At 46.7% G+C, this 13,995-nt stretch overlaps 1 long non-coding RNA gene and 1 other non-coding gene across 4 annotated transcripts; one reads left to right on the forward strand and one right to left on the reverse strand.

Moving 5' to 3' along the window:
* The first annotated feature begins 215 nt into the window (after nt 1-215).
* Nucleotides 216-349, forward strand: LOC112204883 (U8 small nucleolar RNA). The gene has a single exon (XR_002938629.1). It is a non-coding gene; the product is annotated as a U8 small nucleolar RNA (small nucleolar RNA).
* Nucleotides 350-1,436: 1,087 nt separating this feature from the next.
* On the reverse strand, nt 1,437-13,502 carry LOC104001361 (uncharacterized). Of its 3 annotated transcripts, none has more exons than XR_001707601.2 (3): nt 13,153-13,501; nt 3,096-3,189; nt 1,437-1,950 (listed from the first exon to the last, which is right to left on the reverse strand). It is a non-coding gene; the product is annotated as an uncharacterized LOC104001361 (long non-coding RNA). The 3 variants fall into 3 exon arrangements; XR_673133.4 differs by having other exon boundaries at nt 1,437-2,531; XR_008538169.1 differs by lacking the exon at nt 1,437-1,950 and adding an exon at nt 2,057-2,629 and having other exon boundaries at nt 13,153-13,502.
* Nucleotides 13,503-13,995: the final 493 nt, after the last annotated feature.

Consider the following 13,995-nt stretch of genomic DNA (forward strand, 5'->3'; position numbering starts at 1 on the left):
ACCACATGTGTGATTCCAGGCTAGCTTCCTGTCTGTAAAATAAGGGTAATTGTAATGTTTCCCTTTCCTATTGCACAGAAATGTGACGATAACGTAAGCCATTCTACATTCTGACTGTGTGCTGGGGAGGGAGTGGGGGAGGGATCATGTCCGTTTTGCTTCCTTTATTTCCATATTGTTTGGAAATTAAAGTCATTAATACTTGACTTACTGAACTGTCAGGTGGGATAACCCTTCCCTGTTCCTCCGTTTGGAGGGCAGATAGAACATGATGACTGGAGGTGCATGAAATGTGACTAACGTCTCTGTGTAATCAGGACTTGCAACACCCTGATTGCTCCTATCTGATTCTTTCTGAACAAAACAAAACAAAAGAAAAACTTGACTTAATGAATAAATGGTGGAGTTGGGTGATTTCCACATCATTGATGTCCAAGCTTTAGCGTGCATCAGGATCACCCGAGGGTCCTGTTCAGACTCGACTGCCAAGACCCACCCAGAGAGTTTTTGGTTCAGGAAGCCTGGGGTGAGGCCCAAGAACCTGCATCTAACGACTTCCCCGTGTGCTGTGGCGCTGCGGGCAGGGACGGAGGCGCCCAGGGGCAGGCGGCAGCACGGGAAGAGGCCAGCAGGTGGCGCGGTCGCCCAACCCGGCCTCCCCCCGGGCGCCGAGCGACGCGGGTCAGGGGCGTCCCCACCTGCCCAAGCGCCGGCTCTCCCAGGCAGCAGGGGCGGCGGCGGCCTGGCTGGCTGCGCTGCAGTGCGGAGAGCAGGAGCGGCGTGGGAGGAATTCGGAGCACTTTCGCCGCCTGCCTCCTTTTACTGCTGGTTGCCCTCAAAGAAGCCCTCTCCCTCCACACGCGTTTGGGCCTTACCAGCCGCCGGAAGCGGCGGCGTCCATCCCAGCAAAGCGTGCATTCCATCCTCTGGAAAAAAAGTCTTTGAGCTTCCTTTACAGTGACCTCACTTTGGGGACTGAACCGTTGCGACTAAGAAAACCCCTCCTCAAGTTTAATGGAACGATCACATGACACGTGGTTGACGAAGCCATTCCCTCCTTGCTCCTTGCCTTGTGTGATACACTGTCACGGCCCGGGCTTCTGGCTTGGTGGAGGGGACACCATCGCGGCTCCGGCTGCGGACTTCGGGCTCCTCCCCTGAGCCAGGCGGAGAGCGCTGCCCGCTTTAGAGAACTGTTAGGCGGCTGCCGGGCGACAACGCGGGAAAAGTGCCTTACACAGCGTAAGGGCTCAATCCACATTAAGGAAGTAGGCAGGAAAAAATGTCAGTGAATAGCCAGTGACAGTCCCTTACGGAAGAAATGAATTTGGGTTTAGCTGTCCAGTAGAACTCTGCTGTCTACACTATCCAGCACAGCGGTCCCTAGCCATAGGTGACCATTGAGCACGTGAAATATGGCGAGGGTGATCAGAGAATTGAATTTTAAATTGTATTTAATTTTTATTACATTTAAAGTATTAAACCGCACAGGTTTAGCAAAACGCCTTGCTGAATTGTGAAAAGATGTCCCTTAAGCCTTAGGGCATGGCTGGCAACGCGTAAGAGGTAGTTAAATCTCTCTGCCTAAAAAGATATAGGAATTTTAGGGGATGGGGCGATCTGACTAGCAAGGAATGGAAGAGAGGTTGGGGGGAAAGGGCCAGAGGCATTGCGAGGAGTTAGTGACTAAGCCAATCAGAAAGGAAGTCAGTAAAACCCCTCTGGTGGCAGAACTGACTCAAGGGGAATTTAAAAACTGGAATGCGTAATATTCAGTCTGAAGTCATTTACTGAGCAGCAGGATGATGTTACTTCTGTCTGTTGCCCGTCCCTTCAGAAATGTCTGCTTAACACAGAGCCTGGAGGTGGCAGCAATTAGGGAGTGACGAGATGACAAGATGTGGGGGTGTCCAGTGGGGGTGATTCGTTCAGGAAAGGTGAGAGCAAATTCTGGAGGGAACAGGAGAGAGAGAAAGAATTCAGCACAGGTAGGATCTAGGGACTGAGAGACTGCGGTGATATTGTCAGGAGGACGCCTTTTCCGCTGCAGAGGGGATAGAGATTTTTGAATCACTTTTAATTAAATCTTTAAGGTAACAGCAACTCCAGCAAGTGGGAGGACTTGAACATCCAGGTCTTTGCTTCAAAGCATTTCTTCAGATTAATGCTTCCTGACTTAAATAACCTCACAGAGCAGGCATCTCTTGAAGGGCCTCACTGCAGACTGCAGGTGTGAGTGAGAAAGGAGGCCAGGAGGGCTTGGGCAATGCTGCAGCAGGCAGACAGGAAGCAGAGGCACCGGTGTCTTGCTAAATTTATAAAGCGTAGCATCATTTTTTCTGGACTTTTGTCTCTCTCTGTGGTGTCTAGCAATAATGAACCACTGTCCACCTGCTCCCAATTTCTGTAGAGGTGTGTGTGTGTGTGTGTGTATGCAAAGCGAGGTGCGGCTTCGGTGCCAGGCATACTTCATATGCTGCAACACAGCGCCTCGTAGTCATTATCTCTGCTGCTGTCTTAGAAGATAACTCCTGAGGGTGATAATGTGGCATCAAGCTCCTCTTGCAAGTGATTCCATGACAAAACTCTCAGATCAGGCCCTGTCCACCACCCCTTCCCTGCCTGGAACCTAGAGGTAGATCAAACATCACCTCTTAGTAGCCACCTGTGACTCGTAGCCCCAACAGCTGCCTTTCTGACCAGGAGGGCTTTGCATAGAGAACCGGGAAGGGAGAGAGTGTAGGCTTTCCAAGAGAAGGGACTTGTGTTTTCCCTGGTTCCTCTGTTGTATCCAAGTAAAGCTAGTTCTCTAGCTACTGCACATGATAATTTATTCGATCCTGTTTTTGCCCACAGGATCTCCCAACCACTCCTTACTGTACCCTCTACCTTCTAACCCTGTTCTGCGGTAACCTCCTTGAAGAAACGTCACCTAGTGGAACCTCCTGGTGTCACTCTTGCGAGCACCCTCATGTACATCAGCATGGTTGCTCTGGGCAACTCCCAGTGGAGATGAAGCAAGTGGATAATCCCCAGTGGGGTTCGAGAGAATCACATGTTTTTCCAAAAAGCTCCCATTAAAATAAATATATTACCTGGCAGGCAGAGGAGAATTGCAGCATTCAGCTGGCAGACTGGCAAGGAATATTCCATCAGATTGAACAGAAGTCACTGGTCTAGGAAGGGAAGCTTCAGGGAAGAGAGTTTTTTGTTGTTATTGTTTTTTGTTTTTTTTTTTTGAGATGGAGTCTTACTCTGTCACCCAGGCTGGAGTGCACTGGCACGATCCCGGCTCACTTCAACCTCTGCCTCCTGGGTTCAAGCCATTGAAGAGAGTATTTTTTAATGAGGGCAAGATAAGGGATGGAGGAGAAGGATGGAGAGGGATGAGAGGGAAATGGGAAACTAAAGGGTGCCACTCTCTGAAAGGGGCTATGCAAGAAGAATGATATTTTGCATGAGATACGGAGGAGAATGGATCTTGAGATTTTTAAAGTGAGATTAACATGGATTCAAATTGTGGCTCAGCCATCATCTGTGTGACCCCCTCGGGGGCCCATCTCAGGAGGTTTATTTTCCTCATGGGTACAGGGGGTCATGAGGATCTCATGAGATTATGTGTGTAAAGGTCACACCTTAGAAGGCACATGCATACATCACGTTTGCTTAAGATTGACCACCTTTCCTGCCACAGGAAGGAAAAACAACAGTCACAGCAAAGGCCAGGAGAAATCATAGTGTGCATTTGTGTAGTTGTTATACCTCTCACAGCACTTTCCTATAGGTCATTACGATTGCCCAAGTTCTAACAAGCTCAAGAGGTAGAGAGTCTCCAGCAACGCCCCTGCTTGTAGAAAGCGGCATTAAGATCCCATTCAGCTTGGTGGTGAACTAGAGCAGAACTTTCGGGTCTTCTCAGCCCTGAACCTGGTCTGGTTCTCAAACGCTTTTTGATAACCCATGCCCTACCTTTAACCCTGGAATGTTTAGTGCAGTTAATTAGTTGGGCAGAGCATAACGTATGCACTTTTGAGAGACATTGATTGTGTGTGGTTAATTGGGAACTTGTCTGAGTGTGTGGTGTCTGTCTGCTGTGCACTGTGAAAGGCAGAGTCTGCCGCCTTTGCAGGAAATAAGCAGTTGACACTGCTGTTTTCCTGCTGTGCCAAGCCAGCCAGAAGGAACTTTGCCAGGTTCTTAAGGGCTTCTGGGCCCAGCTTTGCTGATGAAGATACAGTAAACTGAAGTGCTTTGATGAGGCTGTGTGCAGATTAATTCAGGTTCAAGACTAAGTTGGCATGAACTGAGCTTTGAGTGATGGGTACGAAAAAGAGTACCAGGTACTCACAAGGCAGGGACAAAAAAGCAATGGGTGTCCCAGTAAGGGAGCAACATCATCACTGACTACCACTCTTTTAGTACAATGAACACACCGTCTATGGAACAATTACTATGTGTCAGGCACCGTGCTGGGTGTTTTTCTTACATGATCTCTTTGAATCGTCACAGCAACCCTATAAGAAACCATTTATGTCACTCCAAATTGCAGATGAGGAAGCAAAAGCTCTCTTAGCAAGGTTGAATAACTTGTCTAAGGTATGTAATAGAAAATACGGAGGCATCATTTGAATCTCAGGATTTCTATCTTCAGATCATTTGCTTCTTACACCTGCACTACATTGTCTGTCACCAAACTGATCTGACAAATGACCCAGATCACAATATGGATTGGCAAGAGAAGGAAAATATCTTATGGTGCGGGTATTTTGTTGGACAGGGTTGGCCTATCTCCACAAAAAAGGCCAGGTCAATTCTACTGCACCAAGACAGGATTGCAAGGGCTGGGGTCACACTGTGTCCTCCTTTCTAAATCCCTGGAAAAATTCACAAGATCCCCAGTGGGGTTCGAGAGTATCACATGTTTTTCTAAAAAGCCCCCATTAAAATAATTACATTATCTGGGTGGAGAGAGGAGAATGGCAGCATTCAGCTGGCAGGCTGGCAGCCTGGCAAGAAATATTCCACCAGATTAAGTAGAAGTCCTGATCTAGGAAGGGAAGCTTCAAGAAAGAGAGTATTTTATTTTTATTTATTTATTTATTTATTTTTGAGATGGAGTCTTACTCTCTCACCCAGGCTGGAGCACATTGGCATGATCCCGGCTCACAGCAACCTCTGCCTCCCAGGTTCAAGAGATTGAAGAGAGTATTTTTTGATGAGGGATGGAGGAGAAGGATGGAAAGGGATGAGAGGGAAATGGAAAACTAAAGGGTGGCACTCTTTGAAAGGGGGCTATGCTAGATTACTTTGTCCAGGGTCCTCAAAGGAGTGGGCTGAGCGTTGGGACGGGGTCCTGGTAAAGAAGGAGGTTGCGCCCAGGATAATCATATTATTATGAGTTACCAGTTGCTGAGCACTTATCATGAACCAGGCATTATGCTAAGTGCTGTCTATGTCTCACATAATCCTCATCATAACATCATGAAGTGGGAGCAGTTATATCCGTTTATCTATGCAAAAACTGAGACTTAGTTTGAGTAACCTGCCTGGAGTCTGACCGGAAATGCTGCCGCTGTGATTCAAACCCAATTTAAAGCTAAGCCTCTCAACCTTGATGCTCTGCTACCACCATTCTAGGCAACCAATAAATGTGGCTGAATTGATTTGGAGATTAATTATCACCACCACCACCCTTTCCCTAATAATAATAGGGCCTTGTGAATGTGTGGGCTCCCAGTCACCAGAATGGCTCACTTAGAGCCTGTCTGAGAGATCACACCCTGGGGGAGGTTGGACAAAACCATCTCTGCAGCCCCACCAGATCTATCAAATCTTTTGATTCAGTCAAATTTCAGGGTAAACAGGGTCATTTCAGACCATCTGGAGAAGCATAATGGCAATTCTTAGAAAATCTTTGGTAGCTCTCTGAACTCTAAGAAGCACTTCTTAAGCAAACCTCTAAGCTGTCCCTAACATCTTATGGCCTTTTTCTCTGAGACCAAGTCGAAAGGAGCTGGGAGCCAGGCCGGTGCATTCTTCCCCAGGCCCTTTCTTCACCATTCACTTCTGAGCACTCTATGCTCACCGTTCCATAAAGAAGTCTCTCTCTTCCTGGTTGATCTTGCCTCAGCTCAGTCTTTCCCTCAATATTAAGCTGAAAACAGGGAAATTCAATCAAAGTGAAGGCTTCCTTTACCCCAGCAGGTCCTACAAGCATTTAATAAGTTGCGTGGAGATGTAAAAATAGATCATGAAGCGGTTGATAAGAATAACATTTCTTGCCAAGAGAGCCCTTATGCAGGAGGACTAGCAAAAAAAAAAAAAAAAAAAAAAAAAAAGCGAGAGAGAGAAGCTCGGGAGCATTGACAGTACATGAAATAAGATTTGCTTTTGGAGAAAAGAGAACAGAGAAGTTTTGAGATGAGAACATGCTGGATACCAACAGAAAAAACAGTGAGTTCTGAAAGTGGGGAGGGGGATTGCAGGGGTAGAAGTAGCAACAGAGTTCCATCAGGCCAGGAGATGAATGCCTGTAATCCCAGCACTTTGGGAGGCCAAGGGGAGGAGGCCTGGAGCCCAGGAGTTTGAGACTGGCCTGAGCAACATGCAAGGCCCAGTCTCTACAATAAAAAATTTTTAAAATTAGCTGGAATCACTCCTTGACTTCCCAGCTCCTTGGGAGGCTGAGGTAGGAGAATCCCTTGAAGCCCGGGAAGTCACTGCAGTGAGCTATGATCAGGCTGCTTCACTCCAGCCTGTGTGACAGTGAGACCCTATCTCAAAAAAAAAAAAAAAAAAAAAAAAACAACCAAACAAAAACCTCTATCGTATGGCAGCCTTGGAAATAATTACAGTGCATAGAAAAATCAATCGGCAAGCTTTTACTGAGCACTGGGACACAATGACAATGTGAAACCAAAAGACCAGGCCCCTTTGCAAGGAGAGTGCAGAGTACTGGGGAGATAAAAATAGCACACTTGAAACAATTAGAGAGCAATTAATGCCAACTGTCTGGTTCTGACTCAAGTACAACGGGACTCCAGAGAGTGGAGGAAGCCTGGTGAGCTGGAATAGTCTGCCAGGCAGGGGTAGGAAAAACTCACAGGGACCCCAAGGTCTTGGGTGTCACATGCTTTGAGAAAAAGAGTCTATTCCTATGGAATGCTCTGCTTGCGTAATACACACAACTCAAACTAACCACAGTGTTGCCCTTCCAGAAGTTTCCAATTAAAAAGCAGAACATAGCACTTGACCTACAACAACTTTGCTAAATAAATTGATGAAAGAACAAGTGATTGGAATCCTAGGACTTCTTAGGGATAACTGAGGAAGCAAGGGAGTGGGAGTGGCATGGTTGTAGAAATATTCCTTGGTCTACTGGATCCTTTCTGAGGGCAGGGACTTTGTCTTTCTTCCATATTTATTAAGCCCTCATCATACAAAAAAATATTGTGCTGGCCCTGAAAATGAGAGGTCTGGAGATGCAACAGACATAGTCTATGAGCTTCCAAATGGCTCATACAAGAGCTTCCTTTGAAACCTGGAGCTTAATTCTTTACATCATGCCTTAGATGACTGAATATCCTTTCCCTAAACACACATCTACTAAGTCAATCATAAATTCTGTAAATAGTTTGCACCTACTGTGTGCTAGATAATGTGATAGGTGGTCAAGATAGGCATGAAAAACAGTGTTTTCTTCTAAAAAGAGCTTATTGTTGGCTGGGTGCAGTGGCTCACACACGTAATCCCAGCACTTTGGGAGGCCGAGGCAGGAGGATCACCTAAGGTCAGGAGTTCAAGACTAGCCTGACCAACACGGTGAAACCCCGTCTCTACTAAAAATACAAAAATTAGCTGGGCATGGTGGCTGGCACCTGTAATCCCAGCTACTAGGGAGGCCGAGGCAGGTTCGAGAATCGCTTGAACCCAGGAGGTGGAGGTTGCAGTGAGCCGAGATCCCGCCATTGCACTCCAGCTGGGGCGACAAGAGCAAAACTCTCTCTCAAAAATAAATAAATAAAATCAAAAGAGCTTACTGTCAAGTGGTAGAGAAATAGTCACATATTTAGTGCAGTACATACTTGTTCTCATGGCATGTCACGCAATGTGTGGGCAGAGCTCAAGAAAAAGATCACCTAAGCTGTCCAGAGGAGTGAAGGCCGAGCCCACAGAGGAAGAAGCATTTGAGTGGATTCTGTCAGGGGCAAGGTGTAGTAAGTGGGAATAACATGTAGGCAGGTGGACTGGAATGTGCAAAATCTGGATGCATGACAGGACTTAGTAACATGTTCTGAGAGCTGGGAATAACTGAGTACTACCAGGGCATAACATTCTGAAGGGGGAGTAGTAGAAGATGCCATTAGACAGAGCAGCCATTATCTGTCTAACATCAGATTATCTTTCCCCAACTATCTGTCCCTAATTCTGATGGACTCTGGATGCCATGCCAATAGAACAGATTGCATCATGATGAAGACTGAGGGGCCATCAAGGAATGCTGAGTGGTGGAATGATGGGATCAGGTTTGTGGATAAAAAAGAACCTTCTATCAGCTGCATGGAGGAAGGTGGGAGTAGGGTGGAGGCAGCCTGGGGAAGGATAACTGAGGCAGGAGACAGAGGCCAAACAAGATGTCTTTGCAGTGCTTCACATAGGAGACCATGGGAGCTTTCAGGCATGGGCAGTGGGGAAAGGACAGGAAGAGCCTAGAAAGCTACTTACTTTGATTTCAAAGTCAACAGGGCTTGGTTGCCAATTGGATGTGGAGCAAGGGAGGGGAGATGAGGATGATTGTGAAGGTGGCAGTGGCAAGGGTCGCAAGCACCACCAAGCAGTACTCTTGTCTTCATTCTCCATGGGCTGCCTCTTCCCTAACTCATTCTTTGTCTCCTGCAGGACCTCTGGAACACTACACCAGAGTAAATAAATGCCCCTGCATCCTCCAGTTCTTCCTGGAATCCCGCACCCTCTTCCTGATTTGAATGGAAACTCACTCTTACACAAGGGCATCCTGGAATCCCGCACTCTCTTCCTGATTTGAATGGAAACTCACTCTTACATGAGGGCACTGCTTCACCTGCTTTGTCTCTTCTGAGGGTGGCTCATTCTCCCATCCCCAGTGCCAGCCAGAGAAGTAGCCCCGACAAACAACTTTAAAGTTTCCCAGTTCTGCTTCCAAGCCGTACACTGTTCCAGTCCTAAGATAAACATTGCTCCTTTGAAACCCACATTCTCCTGCCATATTCTTTCTTATAAGTGTCATTTTCCTGGCTCATGGAAGAGTTTAGGGCCTGGCTCCAGGTCCTCCCCTTCACCCCAAGACCTACCGTCATCCTGACTTCTGTGTCTATGAGGATGACGTGTCCAACAGTCAAGCTTCAGAGTGACACTCACAGCCATTCTACTTCAGCCACTCACACCTATGACCACACCCTGATTTTGTCCTCATCTGAAATGGTTTCATCTCCAGAACCTTTAACTCAATATGCACACTCTGACCACGTGTCTTATCCTTCCATGTCTCCAACCTCTTTGCTTTTACTGTGCCTATTCCCTAATTTTAATAAGATCTCTGGCCATGTTGCCTCTCCATTTGTAGTCATCTCTCAATCTACTTCTTTCTCAATTTCCTTCTCCAATCAGTCTAGAAAACAAAATATATTACTTCATCATTATATTAAAAAAATTTTTTTTAAATATCATTTGCAGAGATGAGGTCTCACTATGCTGCCCAGGCTGGTCTCGAACTCCTGGGCTCAAGCGATCCTGCCACCTCAGCTTCTCAAAGTGCTGAGATTACAGGTGTGAGCCACCACGCCGGCCATCATTATTGTTTGATTATCTTTGTTTCTCATTCACCCTCATCTTTTGCTCTTCTTCAACAAAACCCCAATCCCTAGACCAATCCAGCCATCTCCTGCCTTCCTTTATACCTGGCTCAGGCCCAAATTCTGACGTTCCCTCTTGACTCTTGCTGTTTCCTCTTGACCCCAAACAGTCACCGTGCCCTACCAATTCTCATTCTCCTTCCCAAATACCTCTCCAGCAGGTTCCCTCCTCTCTATCCCTACTGCCCCTCTCTTAGTTCAGGGTCTCAATAGTTTTCATCTATATTAATTCCACGTAGTTGATCTAACTACTACAGTTTTGGAACTGAAATTCAAGACTGTTTTCTGAACTATACTCTCATCATATCTCGATATCATATCATGTGATCTGATCATATCACTGTAGCCGGAGTGATCTTAAAAATACAAATGTCAGGCTGTGTGCGGTGGCTCATGCCTGTAATCCCAGCACTTTGGGAGGCTGAGGTGGGGGGATCACCTGAGGTCAGGAGTTTGAGAACCTGGCCAACGTGGTGAAATCCGTCTCTACTGAAAATACAAAAATTAGCTGGCTGTGGTGACACATGCCTGTAATCCTAGCTACTTGGGAGGCTGAGGCAGGAGAATTGCTTGAATCTGGGAGGTGGAGGCTGCAGTGAGCTGAGATGGCACCACTGCACTCCAGCCTGGGCAACAGAGCGAGACTCTGTTTCAAAAAAAAATAAAAATGTCATCATGTCACTCTCTTATTAAAATATTTTAATGGCTCTCCAGGCTCTTCAGCATCACATATAAGATACATTGTGATTGGACCCCTGTCCACCTCTCCAGCCCCCACACTCCCTATTGTATTCTAAACTTTACCTCGTTTGTTCCTTCATTCTATCCTAAGCTTTATTAAACTTGACTGGGCACAGTGGCTCACACCTGTAATCCCAGCACTTTGGGAGGCTAGGCAGGAGGATCACTTGAGCCTAGGAGTTTGAGACTAGCTTGGGCAACATAGAGAGACCTCTGTCTCTATAAAAAATTAAAAAATTAGCCAGGCATGGTGGCACGCACCTGTGGTCCCAGCTACTCATGAAGCTGAGGCGGCAGGATTGCTTGAGCCCAGTAGTTCGAGGCTGCAGTGAGCAGTGATCATGCCACTGCACTCCAGCCTGGGTGACAGAGCAAGATCCTGCCTCAAAAAAAAAAGAAAGAAAAAATATATATATAAGCCACTTGTGGATTCCACAGTATGTCACGTTCTTTTCCTTTGCTGCAGATACTATTTCCTCTGCCTGAAACATTTACCTCTTCATTTTCTAGCTACTCATTCTTCAAAACACAATTGATGTCCAGCCCAGAATATGGCATCTTAATACATGCTCAGTACATAGGATCTTTACAAAAAGGTCCCTGATATTTCTTCTATCTCCTGAGTGTTGTTGCTCCTATGTGATCCTTGAGAATCTCTATTGTTATGCCTTTCCCATTCTGTAAATGTTTTCTGTTTACTTTTCCATCTTCTACACTAGACTGTGACCTTGAGAGTAGCAACGTTACCTCCTTCACCTTGGCATGCCCAGCACCCAACATAAGCCATGGTACACAGCAAGCATTCAATGTGCACTTGCAAATGAATGAAAATGGGCAGAGATCTAAGCCTCCTCTCCTGCTCCAGACCATCTTGTTCTCCCAGCCTATCCTGAGGGAGGTCCTGGACTGTTGCTCTCTTTTGAGGCCTTCTCATGTATTAGATGCAACCCCTTCTGTATGCCCTGGAAATGCTGGTGTCTCAGCCAACAAGTCTGTTTCTAAAGCACTTGTACTAACAAAGCCATCCTGGCCTTTCAGTGCAGTGGGAATGAAGGTTGATGGGTCCTGCTCTTCCCCCGGCAGGTTTCCTCATCAGGGACCTTGGAGGAAGGTCAGGAAAGATGGGCATGTACTGTGAGCTCTTTGAAGGACCAGACCTAGTGGATTCCTTGAAATGCCTCCTTTACTGCCTACTAAAAGGGCCCTGCAGATTCCAAAGGCAGTCTTACTGCAACGAGTTGGAAGAACCTCACTTTTTGCCTTCATTCTCTCCCTGCTGCATCCTCTACACTGTTGTCAGATGTAATACCCTGAAATATTGATGTGATCAGGTTACTTGCCTCCTTACCTCCATACCTTGGCTTCCTTTGCCCCAGCCAACATCCAACATGAATGCTCTTCCCAGACCTTTCCACCAGCTAACCCTACGGAGCCGCACCTGGCTCTCCTCCTCTGTAGAAGGCCCCAGGCTTTTTTTACTCCTTCCCTGATTCCAGCAGAAAGAATCACTCTTCCTCTGTTCTCTGCCAGAGTTTTGTTCTTGCTACACAAAGAGCCTTTATCATTCAAGCATTATACTTAGCCACTCACATGTCTGTCTCCCTGGGCTGGATTAATTCCTCGGTGAGGACTGCCGTTGTGCAGCTGTAATATTAGTGGTTGTGGTGGGGGGGTATATTGAACCTTATAATTTCTGTAATAATAAGATAGATGTTGCAGGGGTTTTATTGCTTTAGGTTATAGAGGAAAGACCATTGGCATTGGAGTCAGACAGACAGCAGCCCATCCTTTGCTGTTTGACTTGCGTCTCTCGGCCTGTTTCCTTATCTGTGAAGTGGGAATGATAATAACAACCTCAGAGGGTTGCAATGGGGATTGAATGCAATAACAAATGTAAACTCTGCAGTCTGGTATTTGGCATATGGTAAGGTATGCCAAAAAATGAGTTAGTTTTGGCCCCCTTTCCAGCTTGTAGCTCTTCAATGTCTATGCTTGAAAAGCTATTTAATAATATTATTTCATCCAGGATCTACCCTCACCCAACCTTTTCTTCTGATTTTCAAATACTTAGTATGGTTTTGATCACTGCCCTCCTTGAGACACCCTTCAACCTCTGCACTTCCTTTTCAAAGCATTGTGATCCTTTATAGGTAGAGGCTTTTAAAATGGTAGTAGTAGGTTGGGCACGGTGGTTCACGCCTGTGATCCTAGCACTTTGGGAGGCCAAGGTGGGTGGATCATTTGATGTTAGGAGTTTAAGACCAGCCCGGCCAACATGGTGAAATGTGGCCTCTACTAAAAATACAAAAATAAGCTGGGCGTGCTGGCTCATGCCTATAACCCCAGCTACTCACGAGGCTGAGGCAGGAGAATCACTTGAACCCAGAAGGCAGAGGCTGCAGTGAGCAGAGATCATCCCACTGCGCTCCAGCCTGGGTAACAGAGCGAGACTTCATCTCAAAAAAAAAAAAAATAGTAGTAGTAGTAATAATAATAATACATTATAATGAGTAACACTTACTGAATACTTACGAAGAGCCAGGCTTAGTGCTACACTCTTAATATGCAGTAGACTTGCAACCCCTATGACTAAGACGTTATCTCCATTTCACGAATGGGGAGGTTGAAACTTAGACTGTTAAGGTAACTTGCTGGTAGCCAGATAGCTAGAAAGTGGTAGAGCCCAGTGCACAGGCAGAATCCATGACCGGTCTAAAATCCTTGCCCTCAACGGCATCATTCTGACACTCCATGGGGTCTTCCCATGGCCATTTGGCTTGCCATAGAGAGGTCAGAGGCAGTACTCAGGGCCCCTCATGGGCTGTGAGTTGGGCTGTCTTTGATGACTTCTTGGTGCGTGTGTTTGGGCATTGTGACATCACAGAACAAGGGGCAACCCTACTAGCCCCAGGCACAATGCAGTCTGAGAGGCATTCAGGCCTCCTTCTCCCTCCTTTTTGAAACACAATCACCTATATTCATGCACACTCTTGTGTTAGGGCTCGAATGCTAGCAGCAGATGTGTGATCAGGTGATTGGTCTCAGAAATAAAGCAATCTGAATGAGGACAGGACTTCCCAAGAGCGAGTGACGGTGTCGTTCAGGGACGAGCTGTGCCATGCTGTAGCTTTCCGGCGAGGCTTCTTTTGACTGTGGCCAACAATGGAGAACATTCAGTACCCAGAACCCCTGCCAAATTTCACACTTGGGGTTTGGCCCAGTTTCACGGACGTCCTTCTCCAGGGGCCCCACGGACACTCTTGTTTCTTGCTGCTGTCCCCAGCACTGCGCTGCAGCAGCCCCTTTGGCTTCTGCTGTCACTTCTCCATGATCCCTGGCTTGTTTGGAGTTCCTGCCATTCCCC

The sequence above is a fragment of the Pan troglodytes genome, chromosome 9, assembly GCF_028858775.2.
Source record: "Pan troglodytes isolate AG18354 chromosome 9, NHGRI_mPanTro3-v2.0_pri, whole genome shotgun sequence".
Lineage (NCBI taxonomy): Eukaryota > Metazoa > Chordata > Mammalia > Primates > Hominidae > Pan > Pan troglodytes.